The sequence below is a fragment of the Lissotriton vulgaris genome, chromosome 5 (genome assembly GCF_964263255.1).
Source record: "Lissotriton vulgaris chromosome 5, aLisVul1.2, whole genome shotgun sequence".
Classification (NCBI taxonomy): domain Eukaryota; kingdom Metazoa; phylum Chordata; class Amphibia; order Caudata; family Salamandridae; genus Lissotriton; species Lissotriton vulgaris.
The window spans coordinates 838405861-838430798 of NC_141693.1; positions in this window are offsets into that span (position 1 = coordinate 838405861).

Genomic DNA, 24938 nt, shown 5'->3' on the forward strand with positions numbered 1-24938 from the left:
ATGCCTGTGTACATTCTATGTTGTACTTGAATGTTCCGACTTGTCAGTTAATGGTCTGGTCAGCTGGCGAGGTGTGTTGCTCTGCTGAATCTTAATAAACCTATCTTGTAACTACTAAGAAGTGTCCTGCTGCCTACCTGAACATCTTCACAACATTTTGGCGACGAGGAGATAAAGGTTGTACCAGAACAAGGTCTGGACAAAGGTCATCCAGGAGAGCATAGAGCCCATGACTGGTATGGCGACCAGAAGCAGGTCAGAGGACCCAGAACAGGAACAAATGTTTCACATATGGAAGCTGGTCAGGAAGCTCTTAACCTTGACTGAGAACCAGGAGGGGACAAATGTCCCACTGTTTGGACAGTGGGTTCAGAACCGAGAAGAAGCTCCTGCAACTGGGTCATAGTGCCCCAGTACGGAGATAAAGCGTCCAGTATCAGAAAATGAAAGAAAATCTTTAAAAAAAAAAAAATCATGAACTGAGAGTCCAAAAATTAAACCTTAATCTGAGGCTCTCAACCATTGCAAAAGACCCAATACCGAAGAAAGAGGTCAAGAACCGGTTAGAGGGATCCAGAACCAGACCTGGTCACCTAATTCAAATTAATATGCTTCAAAAACATTGATTCCTGATCTTTGTTTGATGTAATTTCTAAGTAGAAGCATTGTAGCATCAGTTGAACCTTTATCTTCAACTTGGAGCGTAAAAAAAAGGTTGAAGACAGTGAACTGTCTCTTTATGTTTTTTGCTGGTCAAGTACAGATAGGAGAAAGTGGACTGTCATTTCCTGTTTTGGTCTGTCTAAGGGGAATAGGTGGTGGTGATACCTGTTAGTTGTTTTGGGTGGTGTGTGTTCTGGGACAACCATTGTCCCCTTTTGAACGAGCTTTGCCCACTCCTTGTTCTGAGTAAGCATGGGCGAATTTTGCGACTCTGGCGTTCGCGAACTCGCAATCCGCAAAATCCACGAATTCCCGCGATTTTTTTTTTGTGTGTTCGCAAGTGTTTCTGCCAGTTCGCGAGGATTTGGTACTAGTTCGCAATTGCGAACTTACTTGTCGGCTCGCAACGGTCGCGACTATGTTGTTTCTACGTCTGGTTCATCATCACAGCCTCCCAGCACCCTCTGTTTCACCACTGCCACCCTCTCTTTGACCCATGCCACCCTCTGTTACATCAATGCCACCCTCTGGTTCATCATCACTGTAGAAGATGGGGGGGAAAAGCAGGCACACCTGCCCTGCTTCAACTGACATGAATTAATTTGGGGTTAGTTTATTAACAACACCTGCCCTGCCCCAACTGACAATAATGAATTTGGGGCTAATTAATGTGTCACTGAATTTGAAGTTCCAGCCTGGCACCTGCTTGTCTGCTCCCTTAGCTGTAAATCAGGACCTTTGTGGCATACAGTTAAGGTCAGAGCAGGGTCACACAATAGTTGCAAGCAGGCAACCGAATTCTGGAGGGCCCCCTCAGGAAGCACAACAGGGAATCGTTACAAATCATGAGATTGACCTTTTGCACCTGCTCATTTGTTTTGCTTTTGCAAAAATCGTTTTTCGGTAATTTCGCGCTATTTGCGAGGCTCGGCGTCGTGCGAAACCGACCGCGGAAGCCGCCAATTCGTGCGAATGAGCTTTATATTTTTTTTGCGGCGTGTTATTTCGCGAGTTTTTTTGCAGTATTCGCGAGCCGCTTGCAGCGCAACACGCAAATTTACTTCAAGTTCGAGTATGGGCGCGGCCATTTTGTTTGCGTGATGTATTTCCGTTTCCGGCCGCTATGTATAATCTCGCGAAGTAAGCGCATTGCGAGTACAAGTTCGCACGAGATCGCGAGGAAAATCGCGTGCGAACTTACTTTCGCGCTCGTGAACAGGCGGCCACCTTGTTTTTCATTCATTTCCTGTGTCTGGGCATGGTGTTTATCCTCTTGCTTTCTTTGCCATCCTTTGCTTGTTTTCAGTTTTTTTTCTAACGATTTTGCTTCTTATCTATCCCTCTCTTTTCCTAGCTTTTCCTAGTCTTTTCTGCTATTTTGTTTACTTTTAAACTACTTTTTAAAACTCTTTTCTTTTCTTCTTCCCTATCCTATTCTTTCTTAATTTTCTACTTCCTACCTTACCTGCCTAGACCATGGTGAAGCCAGGCGAAGTGAAGCTGCCCAGGCACTTGAGGGCCGCAGCGGAGGCGGGGAGGAGAAGTCCTGGACCCCGTGCCAGGACAGCATGCGGGCAATTGAGGGGGGAGCAGGTGACGCGACGGGAGATCTTCAGCCCGGAGGAAGTGGGCGCGCTGGTCTACTTCGTCCAGCGCCGCCTGCCCAGGACCATCGCGGGAGGCGGCAGGATCGCGGCCGGCGGCTACAACATCCGGGAGCGCCGGAAGCGGTGGCAGAAGGTGTGCTGGGCCATGTCCCAACTCTCCGGGGTCCAGCGCACCTACAGCCAGGTCACCCACCGCTGGACGGACCTCCTGGACCGGGAGCGCGACCTGCTGGACCAGCTCGGCTTGGAGATCCCCGGGCTTGGTGAGTAGTAGTAGCTATTTCATCACTCACTACTATGTTTTCTCCTGCTCTGTGTTGTTGTATTGCAAATATTTGTTTTTTACATGGAGCAAGTCAATAATGCTGCTGACGATTACATTGTAGTTAAATTATATTTCAAAATCTTCTGTGCATTTCAGGTGCACTGCTCTCCTTCTCAGTGGCGTTGCTACTATGCTTATTTGTTTTCTATTTTGTGGTCTCATTGGCCTGAGTAACTATTATGTATGAGTGTACTTTACAGAACTGCGTAATGCTAGACACTAGGGGGCAGATTACATTTACAAGCCCCTTGCGCCACGTTTACGTTGCCTTGCGTGACGCAACAGCGGCGTAAACGTGGCGCATCCCTGCGAGTCATTTACAGATGCGTCACGTTATAAAGCCATGGGCCTGCGCCACAATGGGTGCGTTCCTAGTACGCAGGGTGGGCGGTCCGGCGGCTGTGCGCCTCGCAAAAGTGCCTGCGTGAAATCTACAAGATTTAACGCAGGCACTTCTGCGACGCTGCTACGTCAATTCAATTCCTTTTGCCTGCTTGAAGCAGGCGTAAGGACTGACACAGCATGTTAAGTATTGGGTGGCCCTGAGCATTACTGGAGTTGCATTACATTGGCGACGTGACTCCAGCGATGCGCCGCTCTTACGTGATGAGATGCGTCACGCAAGTGCCTACCCTTGCGCCAGGGCGCGCCGCATTGTAAATGAGGCGCATCTGCCGTGTCGCAAGGGTAGTTTTGCGTGACGCATTTGATCTGGCTCATCTCTGGAGATGCGCCAGAACGCGTAAGTAAGTATGCCCCTAAGGGGCAGAATTGCAATTACCGTTGCATCCCTGCAAAGTAGCAGGGATGCGCCAGTAATTGTGCGGCCCGCTACCACCACCAAACATGGTGCGCCGTATTTGCAATGCGGCTCACCATGGGCCCAAAACGTCACCGAAGCTTTACTGCTGGAGTTGCGTCGCAACGATGGCGCAGCTCCAGCAATGCTCTGGGGTACCCTATCTCCCCAATGATGGGTCAAGCCGTACGTCTGCTTCAAGCAGGTGCAGGGTTTGTGTGACGCATCATTGTCCTAAAGGTGACTGATTGAAATTTTGTAGATTTCCCTCAGCCACTTTTAGGATGTGTTCCAGCGCAGGAATGCCCTCCCTTGCGCCGGAACGCCCCCTGATGGCGCAGGGCTTTATAACGGGATGCATCTCCCAAATGCGTCACGTTGTTATAATATTATACGCCGCACCATGGCGCCTTTTTTGTTCAGCTGCTGCGTCACAAAAGTCACGCAAGAACGGAGCAAAAGAGCCGCAAGGGGCTTAAATCTGCCCCTTCCTTTGTACCCCTGACAATAAGAAAAATAGTGGCGGTGGATTGATAGTTTGACTATTTAAATGACTGGTTATGTAGCAGGCAACTGTTAGTGTTGTCACTGATCTGACTGAAATCACAATGGAGTTTGTCTGTCACTTTGCGTCTTGCCTGCAGACTGCTGCCTGCCAGTCCTAGGTGAACCTTTCAGTACTTTGTTTAGTGAGTTACGTGACTTTCGAAGTCGCAGGTCCGCAAATCAATGAAAACTAACCCTAATCAATATAATTTCGCGGAAATATTTTGTTATTGTTGTTTTGAAATGTTTGATTTGGTTGACATTGACAAGCAACAATCATCCATGTTTTCTGTTCTTTCTTTGATGTTGTACGTCAGCTCCCCCCAGGGGCCAGGGGACACAGGAGCAGCAGGCGGCGGATGCTGTTGAACAGGGCCAGGATCGGGCAGGCGAGGGCTCCTTTGCTGGCCCCAGTAAGTTTTCATTTTAGACTAGTACCTATTTTTCCTAGCGTTCCTCATTGGATTTTTTCAAAATCGTCTTTGATCTTCTTGTAGACTGTATCTAAATACTTATCCTGCCTCTACTATGACTCCCTGTGGTATTACTAGATTATTCTTATTAGTCTGTCTGTGTAGCTAACTAAGATTGCACGGTTGGCGAAACTCCCATTCTAGTCAGCAATCGCTCTATCAACTTAGTGCAGTCCTCTGGGATTGTCCATAATGTCTTTTGAAGTGTTCTATCTGCTTTGAAAATTCCCAACTATAAAATGTGAATGACCACCAAGAAAAAATAAGATACCTTTTGGTTTGGATAGGAGGACAATCCATACCACTACTGTTGCGGGGACAATTCTTCTGCAGAAACAGAACTATGGACAATAAATAGTGCATTGCTTATCAATTATAATAGGCGCTGTTAGAGTTTCCACATACCTCTGTGATAAGACTTTGAACCCCCAATGTCCTTACTGACTGACTACATAGTGTGGCACAGTCATTTACCTCCCGAATTCATCGATGATTGATCCCCAATGATGATTATCCAACGTAGCTCAAGAGTACGGAGTCAGAGTCAAGAAGTGTCAGAGGCACGGACTCATGCTTGCAAAAATTGCAAAACCTTTCGCTCAGTCACTCTAGTCTGGACCAAAAAACACAGAGTCTATTTAAGTTTAAAAGCTTTATTAAAAGTAAACACATTTATTAAAATGAAGTCATAATAAAAAAACTAAACGTTTAACTGAGAATGGAAAAGTGGTTAGTGCTGACGATTAATTGAAGACATTTCTTGTGGTCGAGCCGAGCTCTCACCTGGTTTCAACTTGATCTTGTTGTTAGAAGTCCATCTTCTGTCTGTGTGGAGAAAAATGGTGCGTGTTAAAAAGCCAGCCTTCATCAGTTGTGCCAAAAAGTGCAGCAAGACAACACCCTTCCCTGGAAAAAGGGACCATTTTTTTTACTTTAGAGTAGACAGTCACAAATTACATTGTTTTCACATGTCTTCATTCCTAGACCAAATACTAGTGAGTGGTTTATTCTAACATTCTTAAATGTACTTTGTAGGTGGAACATCTGGTGGCGGGGCCAGCGCGGAGGTGGTGGTGCTCGACACGGAGGCGGAGGGCAATTCTTCAGGGGAGGAGGCGGCGGCTCCAGTGCCGGCTGTGAGAGTTGAGACGGTGGTGGTGGCGGGCAGAGGTAAGCTCTTATATATTCCTTACTTATTGAGATTGAAGGCGTGGCTGGGAAGGAAAGAATATGAGATGCATGGCTGGGTGAATGATGAAGCAATGATTGGTGGAAGGACAACAGCCTGGGTGGGTAACCCAGAAACTGTATGTGTCCATATACCTGGATCATGCTACTATCTGACTCTTAGATAGCATATGTGTATCTAGAGCAGGGGTACTCATAGTACGGCCCGCGGGCCGGTGGCGGCCCGGCAAGCCTTCCTTGGCGGTGTGCAGACCTTGCAGACAATCACTGCTCCCCCGGCCCCCACAGAGCAGAGTGGAGATGCAGGGCCACAAAGAGGTGAAATAGAACAAAGCCTCTGCTCTGTGGGGCCGGGCAAACAGTGATTGTCAGGGTGGAGATGCAGGGGCGCTACAACAAACAAAGCCTCAATAATATGTTAATGGTCTTTTAAAGACCTGTTAAGTACTTTGGTGTGGCTGTCTGTGTGTGCGCATTGAGGAAGCTGTCTCAGCCCGGGCTGAAGGCTGACAGACAGACACACACACAGTGAGATGACAGAGGGGGAGGGAGAGGGAGGGCAGGAGGGAGCGAGAGATGGAGAGGGAGGGCAGGAGGGAGAGCAGGAGGGAGAGAGATGTATGTAAATGCTGGGTCTGGTGGCTCAGTGGATGAAGGCATCTGCTGCAGGGACCTGTGTGCAACCTCATGGTCACAAGTTTTCGTTTTGCTTTAGCCCCGCCCCCTCTGACTCCGCCCCCACCAGTGCGGCCCTCTGCCACAAACTACACTGTGAATTTAGCCCCTGAGAGAAAGTTTGTGAGTACCCATGATCTAGAGAGAGTAGACGGTCAGTGGATGAACTAAGTGTAAGTTTGAAGAGCATGTAACACTGCACCCGCACGTCCGTTCCAGTGTAGGAAAGGCAAGGAAAAGAAGTTGTAATTTTGTCCAAATACTACCATCAATAGTAGCAGTAGTTTGTATTGCAAGCACAGCATAGATCCGGTTATTACAGTGGCCACTCCCTACCTCTCTTAATAAGTTTAGTAGTACTCAGTCATTCATGTGTGGATGTATCACTGGTCACTCAATAAAAAGCAAAGCACCTAAAGTCATCCCATATGTAAGCAAAAACATCCCATCTGAAGTGATAGATAATCAGATTATTTATCTTCTTCATTCTCCATTTCTAGTACTCATTTGCACTGTAGGGTGAAAGTTAAATTAATTAAGCAGTAGCCCTTGTAACAGAGTATTCTCAGTGCCACCTAATAGAAAAGTAAGAGCTTCACCACCTGCATGTACTGGACCGGTACAGTAACGCAAGTCTAGGTCACTCATCATGGCGTGCGTCTCTTTCTCGGGTGCAAGTTCACTGCGCTGGCATTATGCCGGCTTGCAGAAGATAACGTACCAATTTTCCTAAACAAGAGACTAGAAGAAGAATAAGACTGGTGTACTTTCATAGTCGACTCCAATAGAAGTCCATAGTGCTCGTAGAATTTGTTCCTTAAACTACCACTAATGTTAGAGCAAGGATGAAGAAGTGGGAGGTTAGATAGATACTGGCCTCAATAGTTATGTAATGCGCTTGCAAGTTGCTAGTTGTACTGCAACACAAATTTCTGCTGAATGATTGAGTTAATCTTAAAGAGCATTGGTTACAGACTATGTCTTTCTTTCTTCATACAGATGCTCCTTCCAAACCAACAAGGAGGAAGGAGCTGGCTAGAGCGGCCCGGCAATGGAGGATCGATGCCACTGTTGCAGAATATCGGCGGCTGGTGGCCCTGGAGGACGACGAAAGTGCGCAGTCGACCACGACAACAACGTCGGCTGCATCGTCCTCCGTGCCCCCACAGGCTGCCACCCAGCACAGTGCACCAGCCAGACTGAGCCGGGCTGCCAAAGCCAAACGCCGACGCCGAGCAGCAAGAACAACAGATGCCTCTCACAGCCATTGCAACTGCAAGGCACGCCTGCGCCGCAGTACCCTGAGGGTGTCCCGCCTTCAGCAGGAGCTCCACCACTTTACAAACGTGTTGGAGGGGCTGTGCTTAGAGCACGCCTTGCTCCGTGAGGAGTATGATGCCCTGGCCTAAAAAGTAAACAGCATCCACCCATAGTGTCCCTTGCCCCTTTTTTAGAGACTTTTGGGGGGTGGGAATCGGGAGTTGGGTTTGGGACTTTTAAAGGACAACCGTTGGGGTTAGGGAGGGTCTTGCGGGAGATTATTTTGTTAGGGATATAAATATACTTTTTCAAACTTTATCTGAGCATACCTGTTTTTTACTGCTTGCCTGGTGGGTGGGGGTTTAACAGTAACTTTGTTTTCCTGAAAGTTTAGTTCCATTTTCTTCCTTTAAGTGTAAATGCCCAAATGTTTTCAACACTAAGTGCCTCTCACAGAGTAAGTGAAGTGAATTCAAGAGTCCTAGGACTTTAGTAGTACTACCGTCAGTCTCTCGTCTCTCCTAATACTCCATTATACTCCCTCCCACCAAATGCTTATCTTACCTGTAATTTGTGTTTGAAAGTAGGGCTAGACCCCGGGCTGGCTCCACGGGAAACAGAGAATAAGGTAGGCAGTCCTGGGCGGATAAAATTTCCTCATAGCGGTGGTACTAGTGGTGTGACACAGTGGCAGTTGCATGCCTATGAAAAAAAAGAAAATGAAATCTGGTTTGTCCTCCTGAGCAATACAACGGTACAATAGAGAATATAGCAGGTGACAGTACACTAGAACAGTGCCACATTGTAGCCTAACAAATGGTAAAGTATAACTACTAATTAGGTTGAAGTTCTTTGACATTAGCCATGGGTCTTTGTCAAGCAGAGTAAGAATATATCCTCGGATTTCTTCACCAGCCTGTTGCTATCACCTTATCCTCCCCAGCAAGTGTGTGGATTTATTGCTGTAATTTAGTCACACATCAATCAAAACCACACAGCCCGGGGGAAGAGGGTTAGGGTTTGAAAAATGGATGGGTACGGGGGTTTTTGGGAAAGGTTTTGGGAGACAAGAAAAATAGAACAGCATGGACAAACAATTGTGAACATAAACAAACCTATCCATCAATCTTTGAAAGTGCATACACTACTGCATGCATGTCAGTGAAAAGTAAGTAGTACTTTCGACAACTGTGGAAGAAAGAATGCGACAGTACAGGGCGTGTGTGGAATTATTGATAACTATATTCAACATAAGGTCTCTGTTGCCAGATACCTGAGAGCCTTGCTGGTCACTATAAATCCATTCACAACACTCAATGGGGTTGGTCTGGAAGGTATAGTAGATAGAAAAGGAGAAATTGCTCTTTTTCTAGGTGTCCCCTCACTCACCAGGGTTGCCCCTTGGTGACATGCTTCATCATTGGGGCCATCCCAGTCCTCTACGGGCTGGGGCGTGCTGCGACTTGCGAATTATGTAGGAGCACTTACAAATGACTATGTGTGGTGCAGATGTGATAGTGGAGTGGACTAAGTGATGTGTTAAGGGATCAATTTAGAAGCAGAGAGAGATCCAAGAAATGCAGTCACAGTCATAGAAAAAAACAATGGATACTGTATCTGTATGTTGTTGTAGTTGTCCTGTTGAATTTGGTAAGTAAGTTGCATGCAGAAAAAAATTCCTCTTATTAGCGGCACTCCTCCATTCCATCTGACGCTTCGTCCATCAAAGCTGGTGACCAGAAGACACCCTGTCCACTGCCTGCCTGGCGGATGCTGAATTGCGGCTCGCTAATGTGAAGCCTGACTCCATCCTTTTTTCCCCATTGCACAGATTGAAACCCGGCCTGCAATTATTCAACGAAAAACAGGGAGTGATATAATATTACAACACCACTGATAAATAAATATAAGGTATGTAGGCTGTGGAGTGCAAAAAGTCGCACTTTGATTTTCCTAGTAGACAGTACAATATTTTTGAAAGTGCGTACTCTGTCTGAGTCACCTTTTGAAGGATAAATAAGTATGGGCAAATTAATGTAGCGGATCTTTCCCCTCAAGCTAGGTGTACTGTAAACTGTGTTTTAGAACAAAATTAGATCTTCCCAGCAGTGCTCCCACCCAGACCCTTACTAAAGCCAGTCGCAAAAAATGTAGAAGACCCCCAATCAAATCTCAAAAAACGAGGCCTAGCAGAAAACTGGTGACAAAACGTACTTTGAAAGTAAAAGTAGGCCCAAATACCCCCTTACCCACCGTGGATTGTATTCAAACCACTTGCAAGCAACCAAGCAAAAGTATCCATAGCCAGCATCGCTCCAAGACTCGAACCCCCCCCCCCACCCAAACACATGCAATAGAAATACTGCTAACCCTAACGAACCCTAAGTTAAGAATAGTGGCAAAGGCTTTCTTTAACTATGCGAAATCCCCCCTTTCCCACCATGGATTTTCTTCAAATGACTTGCAACCAAAATTACACATTCTCACAAGTGCTCTAAGACCCCAGAACTCAGTTGCAAAAATCTAGAACACCCCGAAACACATGCAATCCTGCTGCTAGGGCTAACCCTAACGAACCCTAAGTTACAAAAAGTGCCAAAAGGCTTTTCCGCGTGGATTTTGTCCCAACCACTTCTATCCGGTATTAGACCTTCCCAGGAATGCCCCAAGACCCGCCAACCCACCCGCCAAAAAGCATAACACCCCCAAACAGGCCAAAAGCAAAATCTCCTACTTACAATATTTCTCGGCCTTAGGTCCAAACGCGCTGTGTAGCTAGGCCATAAGTCCGGTTTACCACCACGGATTTCCTGAAAAGCAAATGCAATCAAGATTAGAGTGTCCCAGCAGTGCTCCCAGACCCCGAAACTCACCCACAAACACCAGGAAGCCCCCCAAACAGGCCCCCAAAAACGCTACATTGAGCAAAATGTCAGAAATAGCAAAAAAGAAATCGGCGTGGATTTTGTCCCAACCACTTCTATCCGGTATTAGACCTTCCCAGGAATGCCCCAAGACCCGCCAACCCACCCGCCAAAAAGCATAACACCCCCAAACAGGCCAAAAGCAAAATCTCCTACTTACAATATTTCTCGGCTTTCGGTCCAAACGCGCTGTGTAGCTAGGCCATAAGTCCGGTTTACCACCACGGATTTCCTGAAAAGCAAATGCAATCAAGATTAGAGTGTCCCAGCAGTGCTCCCAGACCCCGAAACTCACCCACAAACACCAGGAAGCCCCCCAAACAGGCCCCAGAAAACGCTACATTGAGCAAAATGTCATAAATAGCAAAAAAAAATTGGCGTGGATTTTGTCCCAACCACTTCTATCCGGTATTAGACCTTCCCAGGAATGCCCCAAGACCCACCCGCCAAAAAGCATAACACCCCCAAACAGGCCAAAAGCAAAATCTCCTACTTACAACTTAGACTGTGCGAGAGTGTGTGGATAGGGGCGAGGAGGCCATGTTGGTCCTCCTCGACCTATCCGCCGCTTTCGATACGGTGTCCCACCAAATTCTTCTAGGCCGACTGGAGCAGATTGGACTGAGTGGCACTGCCTTGGCTTGGGTCTGTTCTTTTCTTCAAGAACGCTCCCAGAGGGTTCTTCTCAGACCCTTTGAATCGGGATGCAAACCTCTCGAACGCGGAGTCCCACAAGGCTCAGCGCTGAGTCCTTTGTTTTTCAACGTGTACTTAGCCCCACTGGCCAGGGTGGTGGAGGCATGTGGAGTCAGAGTGATCTCATACGCTGATGACACACAGCTGATTTTTTCTTTTAGAGATCCCTCTGACCCCAGCCTCTCCAGTTTCCGCCACTGTCTCGGCGAAATCTGTTCATGGATGTCCTCGAATCACCTACGGCTTAATACGGACAAGACTGAGGTCCTGTTTTTTAATCAAAAAATGACCATTCCACCCCCACTTTGGTGGCCAACGGTACTTAACCCCCCTCCAGTCCCGGTCCATTCGGCCCGTAATCTGGGCTTTATTTTTGATGACACCCTCTCCTGTAGCCCTCAAATCAATAAAGTCACTGCGACCTGCTTTGGCAAATTAAAAATGATGAGAAAGATCTTTCCATTTCTGCCAATTGAGGCTCGCAGAACCGTCACTCAGGCATTAATCACCGCCCATCTGGATTATGCCAACAGTCTGTATGCTGGGGCTCCTTTATATCAAATCGAACGCCTGCAGGTGATTCAGAATGCTGCGGCAAGACTGATTGGTAACATCCCATACAGACACTCTATCTCTGCGTTTCGAAGAGAACTTCACTGGCTTCCTATAGCCAACCGTATCAAATTCAAAACGCTTGTTCTGGCCTATCGAGCTATTAACGGATCTGGTCCAGAACACTTAAGAAAGAGATTGAGACTGTCCCACTCAGTTAGAGACCTTCGTTCTAACAATCTGCGTCTCATGCTTGTGCCTAGATTCCGGCGCTCAAGAATGGGTGGCAGAGCATTTGCTGTCTTAGCTTCCAAACATTGGAACAGCCTACCGATTGACCTTAGATTTACTCCATCTGAAGCTCTGTTCCGAAGACGCCTGAAAACTTGGCTATTCGCCTCTATCTAGTTTGCTCTTCTCCTCTAGCAGATAATTTTAGCGCCGGGACACCCCCGTTGGGGGTAGCCGTGCGCTTTACAAAATTCATAAATAAATAAATAAATAAATACAATATTTCTCGGCCTTCGGTCCAAACGCGCTGTGTAGCTAGGCCATAAGTCCGGTTTACCACCACGGATTTCCTGAAAAGCAAATGCAATCAAGATTAGAGTGTCCCAGCAGTGCTCCCAGACCCCGAAACTGACCCAGAAACAGCCGGAACCCCCCCAAAGAGCACCTCAAAGGCAAGCAAGTCAGCAAAAACACCAAAAAATTTCCGCCTCGGATTTGGTCCAAACCACTTTTATCCGGTATTAGAGCTTCCCAGCAATGGCCCCAGAGCAGTCAACCCAGGAGAAAACGAGTAGAAGACCCCCAAACAGCCAAAGAGCAAAAGTACAAAAATGGGGACTTAGTCATTTTTTTGCCAATTTCCCAAATCACTCCGCGCGCGCTATGCAGCTAGGCCCTAACTCCCCTCTGCCACCATGGATTTGCTTCAAACCTCTTGCAAAGTAAAGTATCCATAGCCAGCAGTGCTCCCAGACCCCGAAACCCACCCACAAACACCAGGAAGCCCCCCAAACAGGCCCCCGAAAACGCTACATTGAGCAAAATGTCAGAAATAGCAACAGCAAAAAATCGGCGTGGATTTTGTCCCAACCACTTCTATCCGGTATTAGACCTTCCCAGGAATGCCCCAAGACCCGCCAACCCACCCGCCAAAAACCATAACAACCCCAAACAGTCCAAAAGCAAAATCTCCTACTTACAATATTTCTCGGCCTTCGGTCCAAACGCGCTGTGTAGCTAGGCCATAAGTCCGGTTTACCACCACGGATTTCCTGAAAAGCAAATGCAATCAAGATTAGAGTGTCCCATCAGTGCTCCCAGACCCTGAAACTCACCCACAAACAGCCGGAACCCCCCCAAAGAGCACCTCAAAGGCAAGCAAGTCAGCAAAAACACCCAAAAATTTCCGCCTCGGATTTGGTCCAAACCACTTTTATCCGATATTAGTGCTTCCCAGCAATGGCCCCAGAGCCGTCAACTCACCCGCAAAGAGGTAGAACAACACACCCACAAGTGCTGAGTCTTTCTTCATTGGGCGTAAACCAGCCCTCTGCTTTGATGGAAATAGGAGTCTGGAGGAGGAGGATAGAGGAGCATGTTCTTCTGAACTTGTGAACCTGAGGAATGCAGACTGCCGCACCTTCAAATCAATAAGCAAACAAGTGAAGACAGTTCTGCTGATGGGCTTGTTTTTGTGATTAGGTGATTAAAGTTTGAATTATATTAACTGTGCACAACAAAGAAAGACAGACACACAGGAATAAAAGTGAATAAGGACGAAAAAGAAAGTTATTGATTCATTGTCTCATTTTCAGGGCTCGGTATGACGGTCCACGAATAAGAATAAGGCTTCGTCATCATACTCTGCGAATTCAGGCAGGGTGAGCTCAGTGTCACCTGACAGAGAAGAAATTCCCTCATCTATGTTGCTGTCCACCTCGTCTTCATCCGGCGCGCTTTCTCGTACTCTGTAATCTGGTGGTATGAGGTGCTGATTCATCTTGATCATTGTTAACCTCTCCACATTTTTGGGCGAGAGGCGGCTCCGTTTGGAAGTTACAATGCCACCAGCAGCACTGAAAACACGTTCAGAAGACACGCTTGCGAGTGGGCAAGACAAGTAGTTTAAAGCCAGGTTGGAGACCTGTGGCCACAATTCTTTTTTCCCATGCCAATACGCCAATGGGTCAGCATTAACATAGACCTCTGTTGAGTCATTCAGATAGTCCTTCACCATCGACTCAAGGTTCTCCTCCAAGGTTCCTCCACTTTGCTTAGCTGTTGCTGTGACCTTTTGAGAACCAAACCCAAGCCGAGCTAGCCAATCCTCTTCAGCCTCCAATGTTACTGTTGTGTCTGGTGGTGCAGATGATCCGGTTGCCGGTCTCTTTAACGGCTGAGAGGTCACTTGTGCCGCAGCCACAGGTGCAGAAGTGGATTGTTGTGACTGGGGATGGCCTGCTGATGCTGATGTACTGCCTTTTCCTTCAATTTGCTGCCGTTCTCTTTCAAACCTCTTGGCTGAGGAGGCTAGCCACTGTTTGTACTTTGTAGCATCTTCATCAGCAAAAGGAAAGAATGCTTGGCCTGCCAGTGCCTTTTTGTAGCGTGGATCCAGAATAGTAGCACAAATGTAATGCTGGTTTGAGTGGATCATTTTAAGACGTTCATCACCTTGTAGGTGCTCTAATAATATCTCCGCCTGAACAAAAGGGTCTTGGTTTTCTTCATCTTTTTCAAACACAGAACACACCTCCTTCAGTTGGTGCTCCAGCATGTACAACAATGGGATAGCTTTTCCCAAATTACAGTCCTCCTTGCTGACTGCACGCGTGAAGAACTCAAAAGGACGAAGCATGCTTGTCAGGCTTTTAACTATGTCCCATTGCGCCGCACCCATCCTCAGGTCTTCCTTCTGAGCTGTACCCTGTGTTAAGAAATAGTGATCGAGTACCGTATACTGCTCATACAGACGCTCAAGCATGTAGAAGGTTGAGTTCCAACGTGTTGCCACCTCCTGGATGAGTGCTTTCACTGGCATGTGACGTTCATATAGCAGGCTCCTCAGATGCTTCCAGGCCTTAAAAGAATGGCTGAAATGTTTGCACATTTTTCGGCAGGTGTCCACTACCCTGTACGCTGCACTGTCTTTATCACTCAAGAATTTTTTGACAACCAAGTTTATACAGTGCGCCAAACACGGCACTCTGAAATAGTGACCCAGCTGCATGGCCTTAACTATATTGGCGCCATTATCCGTGGAAACATAACCAACCTGGCGTTTTTTTGGGGACAGCCAGTCAAGGACCTTTGTGTTAAACACATCCAAAATGTTTTGTGCTGTGTGACGTTTCTCCAAACCAAACATGGCTAGTGTTGCATGTTTCCGAGCAGCTTTAAAAACTTGGTCTGGGTCAACACCTGCGTTTAGCTTTGCTTTAACCCCTGAAAAAGAGCCCCAGTGTGCAGTGATGCACATGTAATCAGCGCCTGCGCCACTGGTCCACATGTCTGTTGTCAGATGTAGTGTGAACAGCACTCTTCTGCAAAGCTGCCCCAATCACCTCCAGAACATCTTCATGTGGTGCTGGAACCGCAACTCGGGCAAAATAGAACCGGCTAGGAACCTTCCATTTAGGGCAGAGCGCTGCCACTAATTCTAGAATACCAACCCCTTCTACAAAAGAAAAAGGGAGAAGGTCCAGAGCTAGCATTTTAGCCAGCTTAGTGTTATACAGACGCGTCAGTGGGTGGTTGCGTTCATATTGCGCTTCTGTAAACAACATCTTTTTAATGTTGCCCTGGACCAAGGATTTACGGGATGATGATGATGATATCCAGTTACGCTCGCTGATGAACTTTTTCGCATTGGTGTCTCACTCTCTCCCACACTCTTAGTGTAGCTCACATGGGGTGTGCTGCTGACAGGAGTACTGGGTGTAAGTGAAGTGTTTGACACGTCTTCTTCCTCCTCGTCATCATCAGATGAAACATCAACGTTTTCATTACGTGCAATTCGGGCTTCCTTGATCGCCTCTAGGTGCGCAAACCATTGGACAGTGTGCGTTCTCCTAAGATGACCTCTCTGGCCTCCGGTACCATAGTTGGTACCAAACTTACCACGACTAACTCGAAGCTTACAAATGCTACAAATGGCTACGTTTTCCTTTTTTGGGCAAACACTAAAGAAGTCCCAAACTGCAGACTTGAAATGTCTTTGGGGGCCGGAGGAGGCGGCGATACTGGTGGTGGTGGTCCTGCTGCTAATGCCAGATGAAGTGGAGGATGTGGATTGCCGAACTTCAGTACGTTTTGCACTTTCACCACCACTAATTGAGGTTGAGGTGGATGGAGGTCCCTTCTTGCGAGGAAGAAATATGGAAGCGGTAGGTGTTGGTGTACTAGTTAACTCCAAATCCAATGATTGTTGTGTTTCCATTGCCTCCTCGTCGACATCATCATCACGCTCAGCAGCTTCTCGGGATAGGGTCAAAATGTCTCTTTGCTGCATGCCCGCTGGGGCTGCAGTGACCTTTATGATGACTGGCTCGTCGTCGTGAGAGGCTTCATCAGCAGCAATATCCGTCACTTCTTGTTGAGCCTCATCACACTCCATAGCTATGAGTTTTTCGACAACCTTCCTTTTACGCTTAGGTATCTTTGTCAGATCATGGTGTGCCTCACTCTCAGACTGCCGTGATGATGGTTCCCAATCTTCATCCAGATCATCAGAAGGAGGTGGGCTTGAAGAAGATGTAGACACCCCCCTTGATCTTTTCCTTGATAGGGATGTGGAAGACAATGAATGATCATCAGGAGGAGTGGCTTCCTCAAATGATACCTCGGTTTGATTGTCAATTTCCTGATGTGCCCCTACTTCGGGAGGAACAACTATTGTGGGCTCTTGTGAACCTCCATGCACCTCTGCTTGCGCATCTCCTTGCGCTGCCTCTCCTTCCACATGTACTTGGGCTTGTACTTGCACATGGTGTTGTTGTTGCGGCTGTGGTTGTTCAACACTTGTCAGATGAGTTACAACAACCTGTGTGGATTCAGGGACATTGCTGCTACTTTCTTGCGATGAGCCAACATCACTGGTCGATGGTGATTGAAGAAGTACAGTGACTGCCTCTGAAGCACTCAAGGGCTTTGACTTAAGTTGGCGTGGTGGTGGAGGCACTGAACCCAATGGAGCGGGGGTGCTGCTCCCAGCTTGGCCCCCAGCAGATCCCGCTGCTGCTGCAGGCGTACTTTTTTTTTTGCTCCCAAAAAACACGGCGGCCGGCACACCAGCCTCCTTGGTAACTTGCTTCTTCTGCTCCTTACTAGCAACTTTCTTGCTAGAGGAGCTACGGAGACCTTTTTTTGGGGCCATCTTCTTCAGAGCAGGTCAGACAGCAGGCCGCTGTTGCACGAATTGCAGAGTTGTCTGAGGCCAGACGTGACGTCGCGTGACGTTATGCTGCACACACACACCGCTGCAGGACTTCTTCCTGGCACTGGTGGTTCTCTTGAGTCTTGTGCACCTAAAAGCAATGGAAGACAGAAGAACATCAGTTCAGTTATACACCCCAAAAAATCGAAAAAAAACAGAAAAATCAGCACAATCCCATGCCCTCCATGATGCTTAAATTCAAGACACCCCACAGAAAGACTAGGCACATGCAAAACTCACTAGTCACTACCCCTGGTGAAAAGGCCACAACAGGCCAAAAAAACGAAAATCACAGAAAAATCAGCACAATCCCAAGCCATCCAGCCCCTCCATGATGTTTAAATTCAAGACAACCCACAGAAAGACTAGGCACATGCACCACTCACTGCCCCCTGGTGAAAAGGCCACAACAGGCCAAAAAAACGAAAATCACAGAAAAATCAGCACAATCCCAAGCCATCCAGCCCCTCCATGATGTTTAAATTCAAGACAACCCACAGAAAGACTAGGCCCATGCACCACTCACTACCCCTGGGCATAATGGATGAAGCTAGGCAAAATGGGTGCAGGCCTGAGAACACTGCCTGCATTCAAAATGGCCCCCTCCCTCACAGCACATGGCCAGGGCCTGTAGCAGCACTCAAAATGGCCCCCATCACATGGCCTGTCCACAACAGGCCAAAAAAACGAAAATCACAGAAAAATCAGCACAATCCCAAGCCACCCAGCCCCTCCATGATGTTTAAATTCAAGACAACCCACAGAAAGACTAGGCCCATGCACCACTCACTACCCCGGGTGAAAAGGCCACAACAGGCCAAAAAAACGAAAATCACAGAAAAATCATCACAATCCCAAGCCATCCAGCCCCTCCACGATGTTTAAATTCAAAACACCCCACAGAAAGACTCAGTGCACCCACCACTGAGTACCCCTGGGCAAAAGGCCCCAAAACAGCCCAAAAATCGAAAATTCCAAAATTGTAGTTGCAGCAACTGTAATGCCCCAAACAAACTTACTTATGAAATTTCTAATCCAAAAGTGATCCAAAGAAAGTCAAAAAGGCCTCAATTCCAAATATCCAGCAGCATCCACAAAAAGTCATCCTTCCAGCTCCAGATCCAAATGAAAAGTGACCAGGAGATGGACAAAGCACTGGGAGGAGCCTGCTGGACAGGAACAGGAAGTTGAAGACTGTGGGGCACTTCCTTCCTCCCACCCGCCCCTCCCCAAAATGGACTCCTCGTAAAAAAAGTGCAGGCAAATGTCAACCTGAGGAGTTATTCAGATAAAAATCATCATTTCCAGAAGGTTTATGCTGCTTGCTGGTGGATTTCTTGTACAGAATTGCAAATTTTATATTTTCGCGAGTGCGAGATTGTTGCTGCTCACCGCATCTATAAGCTCACATTTGCGAAGTACTGCGATACGTGATCACGGCGTACTCGCGTTGACAAACTCTCGCTGTACAAGTTGGCAAGCCGCGATTACGTAATCGCGCTTGCCAAATTCCCGCGGGATCCCGCAGCAAGATCCAAAATGGCGCAGCACTCGCAAAATATCTAGAAAAATAACTCGGCAAACGATGAATGACGGGAAGTAAACGCCACGCGCCGCAAAATTGTATCACCAAGAAAAAAAAAATCTGCTGCGTGCGAATTTGCGGATTTTGTGGGAAATCCGCGAGCGGAACGGATTTTACGCCCATGCTTAGTTCCGGGACGACCATTGTCCACTTCTTTGTCCTCTTCTAGTTTTGGGACCTTCGTCCTCAGCTGGTTCTAGGAGATGCGCGTCCTATTGGTTTCAGGGCCTTTGCCCCCTACTGGTTCTGGGACCATTATCTCGGTCTTGCTTCTCTGACATGGTTAGGACTAGCTTCCTGTTGTAGGACGTTTTTCCCTGGTTTAGGTCCAGCGGCCTGCTTATGGGCTTGCTTTCAATTAATTGAACTCTTTACCCTGCTCCTGGGCTCTCTGTGTCAAGCAGGTAGTAGTTGTGGGGCGCTAGTCCCTGTTTAAGGTGTTCTGACCTGCTTCCGGTTCTCCCAGGCTTCTTCACGCATACATTTTTTTAGAAAGGCTTTATTATTTTCAAGTATTTCTCACACTCCACTCATACTGCCTTAGTTTTTTCTGACTTTCAGAAGCAGATCAATAGTGTGAACTTCGTACTGCCTTAGACTTGGTACTTCTGTCAGCCTCTCTGTCACAAATCTCTGTCGTGTTCTGGTTCTGGGTCCTTGTTTGGACTTACTTAGACACAGTCCTGTTTCTGATTTTGTTTCACTCAACTTTATATAGCGTTGACTTGACTGCAGTTCATCATTCTCTCAGAAAGGGCCTTTAAACACTTTTAAACTTGAAATTTTCCTTTTCTTCATTTGGTGAAGTAAAACGGTTTCCTTTTCTTCATTTGATGAAGCATAAATGCACAAGAGTGCATGAAGATCCTCCTTTATCTAGAAATGTATTACACACTCGTTCTTGTTTTTCACCATGGGGCAGCTACTCCACCGCCATTGGGTTAAGCTCCACCTTGTGCCACCGACGCAGATTGCCCCAGCTGAGTGCTTGGTTTAGGGAGTCACGTTATTGGTATGTTTATTACCTGTTCTCGAAATTCCTCACATTAGTAGGGGTGTAAGTACAATACATGCCACAGGATCCACAGCGCTCTTGTGAAGTAGGGCAAGTTTCCAACCCTTGACCGCTACCCAAAGTGGGGGCGGAGCAGGGTTACCCACCCCCGAATCACACCACTAGTAATAAGGAATGGGACCTGTTGTAATCATAATTGTATTCGAGATTACTATAGAAGTTTTTTTGGGTGTTCGTGGTGGGGCTTTGTAGCACAGGGTAATCGTGCTTCACTCCTTTTGAAACACGCTTTACATTTAAAAACGTATTTGTCTAATAATACAGTCAGATGTGAGCCGTGAAATAAATTGCATAGTGGTTGTACTAATTCTGTACATTGGCCATTTGTATCGTTCTGTCTACAGTTGGTATGTGTATCTTAATTGGAACTAATGTGCCTACTGGAGATTTCCAGAGTTGGCAGGATCAGTAGTATAAAATACTAGTATACGTTTCGCTGCCATGCCCTTTGATTTTAAATAGCGAGGACCTAGGTCTTGGTACTGCAGACTGTGTGGACGTGATTAGGGCTCCAGCGCACCGAGCAACCCCGAAGCTCCGGTCCTGCTCTCGCCGTGCTCCAGGGCTCAGCTGTTGCACTTGTGGAATTTACACCCAGATGCTCTTCGTAGGAGGAAGAACCACAAGATGTGGGCTGACGACACCACACTGCGGCCAGGGATTGGCTGGCTTCCTCCATGTCCGCTTATTGTGCAGTCCGGCAGTCATCTTTGTTGATGTGTCAGCAGAGGCGCCCGGTGCTGTACAGGAGTGGATTGCGGGTGCGAAAGGTGTACTAGGCCTGGAGTATCAGCAAACCAAGACAAGCTTCTCTGGTGAGAAGGTAAGCCCTGGAAGTTTCAGGAGCGATTTCTGGCACCAGAAGGAGCTCAGTAGCCTTTTGGGTGCACCCCGCCTAGACGGTGCTAAAACTTGTTAATTTAGCATTGGCATAGCCAATAGGTCTCGATTTTGGGACCTTATAAGTATTTAGTTATGCAGCACAATACCCTTGGTGCAACAACATCAACTGTTGCATGGCTAAACACTTATAAGGTATCAAGTAAAGAAAAATGTTTTCCCTGTGGGAGATCCAATAATCTCAAATCCAAACGGAATTCAGAGACCACAACGAGCCCCTCTCTTTGGATTTCAACAAATAAACACTTATAAGGTCCCAAATGCGAGACCTATTGGCTATGCCAATGCTTGTTTTCTTTTGGGGGAAGGAGGGGGTAGAGGAAGCGAGTGTCAAGCGCCCCCCTCCCCCAAGATAGCTCAGAGCTGTGCAGATGCGGAGGGGGGTACAGCGTGACATGTCCAGCATCAATCCTGAATAGTGAGTATTGGGTGAGGGTGGAGGTAGAACAGCTGGGGGTCATAAAGGATGCATGAGGGCGGTGGGGAATTGGGGAGAGGGACGCACATTTTGTACATTTTCTACAAGTATTGATTATTGAGCCCCTAGGATCTGATCTGACACCGACACCCTCTTCCCCCTTAACTACTAGAAATGAAGCATCGGCATGCCCTGTGCACCTGCTGCCGATGGAAATGGCCATGGGGTGTTTTTCATCGAACTGATAATATAACGACACGTATTATAATGAAGTGACTGGTGCCTTTAGTACTTTAAAAAGTACTAAAGTGGAAATGAAAACGTAAATGAGTAATCTTTCGAGCTCTTTGTGGCTTTTGGTGAAAAACCTGAATAGATAAGATGCCACGGTAAAACAAGCACTTACCATAGTCTCTATGGAGAGTACCACCTACCAGCTATGCAGTTAAGTCGCAAATGAACAGAAAAGAGTATGCGGATTGTTCAGAAATATCTCAATGTAGCTCCTGCATCAGTGAAACATTTAAACTTGTCATTCTATTTCATGGAGGTTATTTTTCTGTATCAATGCTTATGTGTTTTGGTCATGCTACCATTTCAAACAGAATGACAATTCAGAACAACAAAAGGCGTAGAAGAGCAGTAACAGGCTGAACACATCAACTATATATGCCATTTTCTTTTTTCAAGAAGAAGTGGCTGCATTTCCAACCACTGCACTCCAGCACTGACTGAGTGACTTCCTATCCAAACCCAATTTCACAATTTCTCTCTCTCCTTCTTATTCCCTCATCCTTCCCTTCCTTATTGGCCTCCGTAATCCCCTTTACTTCTTTCCTTCCTTTGTTTCTAATCCTCCCACCTTTTCCCATTCTTCATTACTTCAACCATCTCTTCCCACTTCCTCAATTCCTTATTCCCTCAAACCCTTTCTTCCCATTTACTTCCACTGCCTCTGCCTAGAATCCTTTCTTCCTCCCTATCTTTCTTCATTACCCCCTTCTTCCTTCTTGCCCATCTTAATCCCTCTCTTCACTCTGTAATTATATACCCAGCCTTATTTCCTCAAACCTTATTTCAACTTCACTTAATCCAGTCATTCATATCTTGCTCTTCCGCCTTTCACTAAGTCCTTTCTTTAGGTCTCGCCTTTTCCATCCCGAAGGAATGGGAAATGGTGAGAATTCAAGTGCTCAAAATACTAGTGAAACCACTGGTTTTTTCGTGCGGTTTTCTTCGAGTTCACGTGGCAACAGGCACGTGCTTTTGGGCCATAAACTTTCACGGCCATCTGTTCCCCAATGTCCCTCCCACCCTTCCTTTGATCTTGCCGCGAGTTCTTACAGGCTAATGCCCCCCCCCTCCCCCCTCCCCCAGCACAGAGCGCGCATCGCTTGTTCGATTAGCAATGCAGACAGCAAATGGTCGCACGGCGTGAATAGGCGTGCCTGGAGCACCGGTCCTTTCAATTTACACAAGAATATAACTATTGGGAAAGTATGTACATTTACTGACTTGTTTAAATCTGAGTGAAATATGCGAAATACCAATTCTTGTAACTGTTTGAGTTTTGCACCTTGCTTAGAAATGGCTAAAAACTTCTTATACATTTGCGACTATTTTGAAAGTAAGTAAGCCTTTCATTTGGCTCCCCCAGTTTCCTCATTCATAAACTGTAGCACTACTCTCACTTAATTTTCAGTTGGCGTCATTAAGAGGTGACGTCACTTTCCTCTCGTTTGCTAACTTCCTTCCGGTGTCGTGTCACTTCCATCATGATTACTAGTTTTCCCTTGATGTCATCGTGCAGAGCTGATATCAATTCCCTCAAATTTATTTACTTCCACTCGGTTTCAGAATATAATGTGATGTCATTTCTGTCGTGTTTACTAATATCCAGCCTTTATCAATGATGCTAAAGTGACGTAATTTCCCATATACTTCGTAACTGTCTCTGTGTCCTGATGAATCTGTGCCTTGTTGCTTCGCCTTTAGTAGCTTACATGGGTGGCATTAAGCAAATGTTATGTCACTCCTCTCATACTTACAAACGTCCATCCTATGTCATGGTGTTAAGTGACATCATTGGTCTCATACCGAGGACTGTTCAGCTGTTGTCATGATGCAAGTGTCGTCAGTTTCCTTACATTTATCTTCACGTTGAGTCAAGATTCAACAGTGACGCCACTTTCCGAATGTTGAGCAACTCCTCTCTGCTTGCCATGATGCAATAGTGATGTCACTTTCTTCAAGTCACAACGCGTCACAATGCAAATATGATGGTACTGCTCCCACATTATAGGTCTTTCACTTGCTTTCATGGCGCTGAAGTGACATCACTTACCTCCCACTTACTAGATTCTTCCCATTGTCTTTAAACCCATTTAATTAAACATTCTAACACACTGGGGAACGTCTACGCCGTGCCAGGGTGCAAAGGTAACGTCACTTCCCTCCCATTTATTAACTTCCACCCGCTGTGGTGATGCTCAGGTAACGTCACATTTCTCACATGAGAAGCTTCTAGCCGACGTCACAGTGGAACCGAGACGTCACTTACCTCACTTTTTCTAAATCCGCCCTAGGTTATAATGCAAACGTGACGTCACTTCTCTCACTTGTACTAACTGCCGTTTGGTGTAATGATACCCCGATTGACGTCCCTCGTGGGGGCTTGCGTCCACGACCATTAAGGGGAGTGAAATGCAATAAAAACGTATAGGGAAATAAAATGTATGTTTTTTTCTAACTTTGTGATAAGAAAAGGCGATGAGGCAAGCGAAACACTCTTTAAAGACAGGGCTTTGGGTGCACGTGATTTTTGTGAGATAACGTGCCGACTGCCTACACCGATTTGAACGTCCTATATATATATATTGATTGAATTTATAATGTAAAATATAACATGTAGGTTAGTTTATAAAAATGCGCATCCTCGTAGTTTCTGCATAGGTTTTATGGTCAACTTAATGAACGGCGTGAGCTTGCTGGCTGAACGCGCCTATCAACAGTGCAGCAGGTGCTGTGGCACCGAGGCCAAGGTTGTGACCAGACATCGCCGCTCCTCAGTTCGAGGCTGTTTCTTGTCACCGAAACAGGCGATAGGAGACCCAAATTCCTTTCTTGGATTAGGTCCCATGGCCACACCATGGGAGGCTGGTAAAGGGAGTCAGGCGGGACTTTATTTTTAACAAGCATGAAGTTCAAGGATAAGACCGTGTTGAAGACAAAAACATGTAATCAGAAATGTGGGGAAAGTGCCACGACAGGTGAAAAGTTATATTTTCATATATATAAATCAGCATGGGAAGGAGAAATTGGGAGAGAAAGCCGCTGAATAAGTAAAGATGTGCATAAGGGCATCACGGTTGGGGGAATGGAATAATCTGTCATTTTTGTGTAAGGGCAGTAGCAGCTCCGAGCACTGTGAATGATACATATAGATGTGTTTCGGTGCTCGCTGGTCCTTCCTGACAGCAGTTGTTGTCGGCGTGTAGTCAAAAGCGGTTTGTTCCTTGGACGACGCATCAGACCTTTTACATGAAGCTCAGAAAAACCTATCCCCAATTTAGCTGGGAAACACTGAAAGTGTTAGTATTGTTGATGTGTGATCCTCGGCATGGGATGAAATAAACGCACATGGAGGTGGTATGTAGGGGCAGCAAAACTGGCGGATCCGTCACCTGACAAACTATGTGATCCTGAACAAACAGGCTATTTCTCTGCGCGTCAATCCCATTATCTGCCAAACACTGCTCTTTTCGGGACGGTCAGCGTTACTTGCGCTCGCAATAGGCGTCACTTAC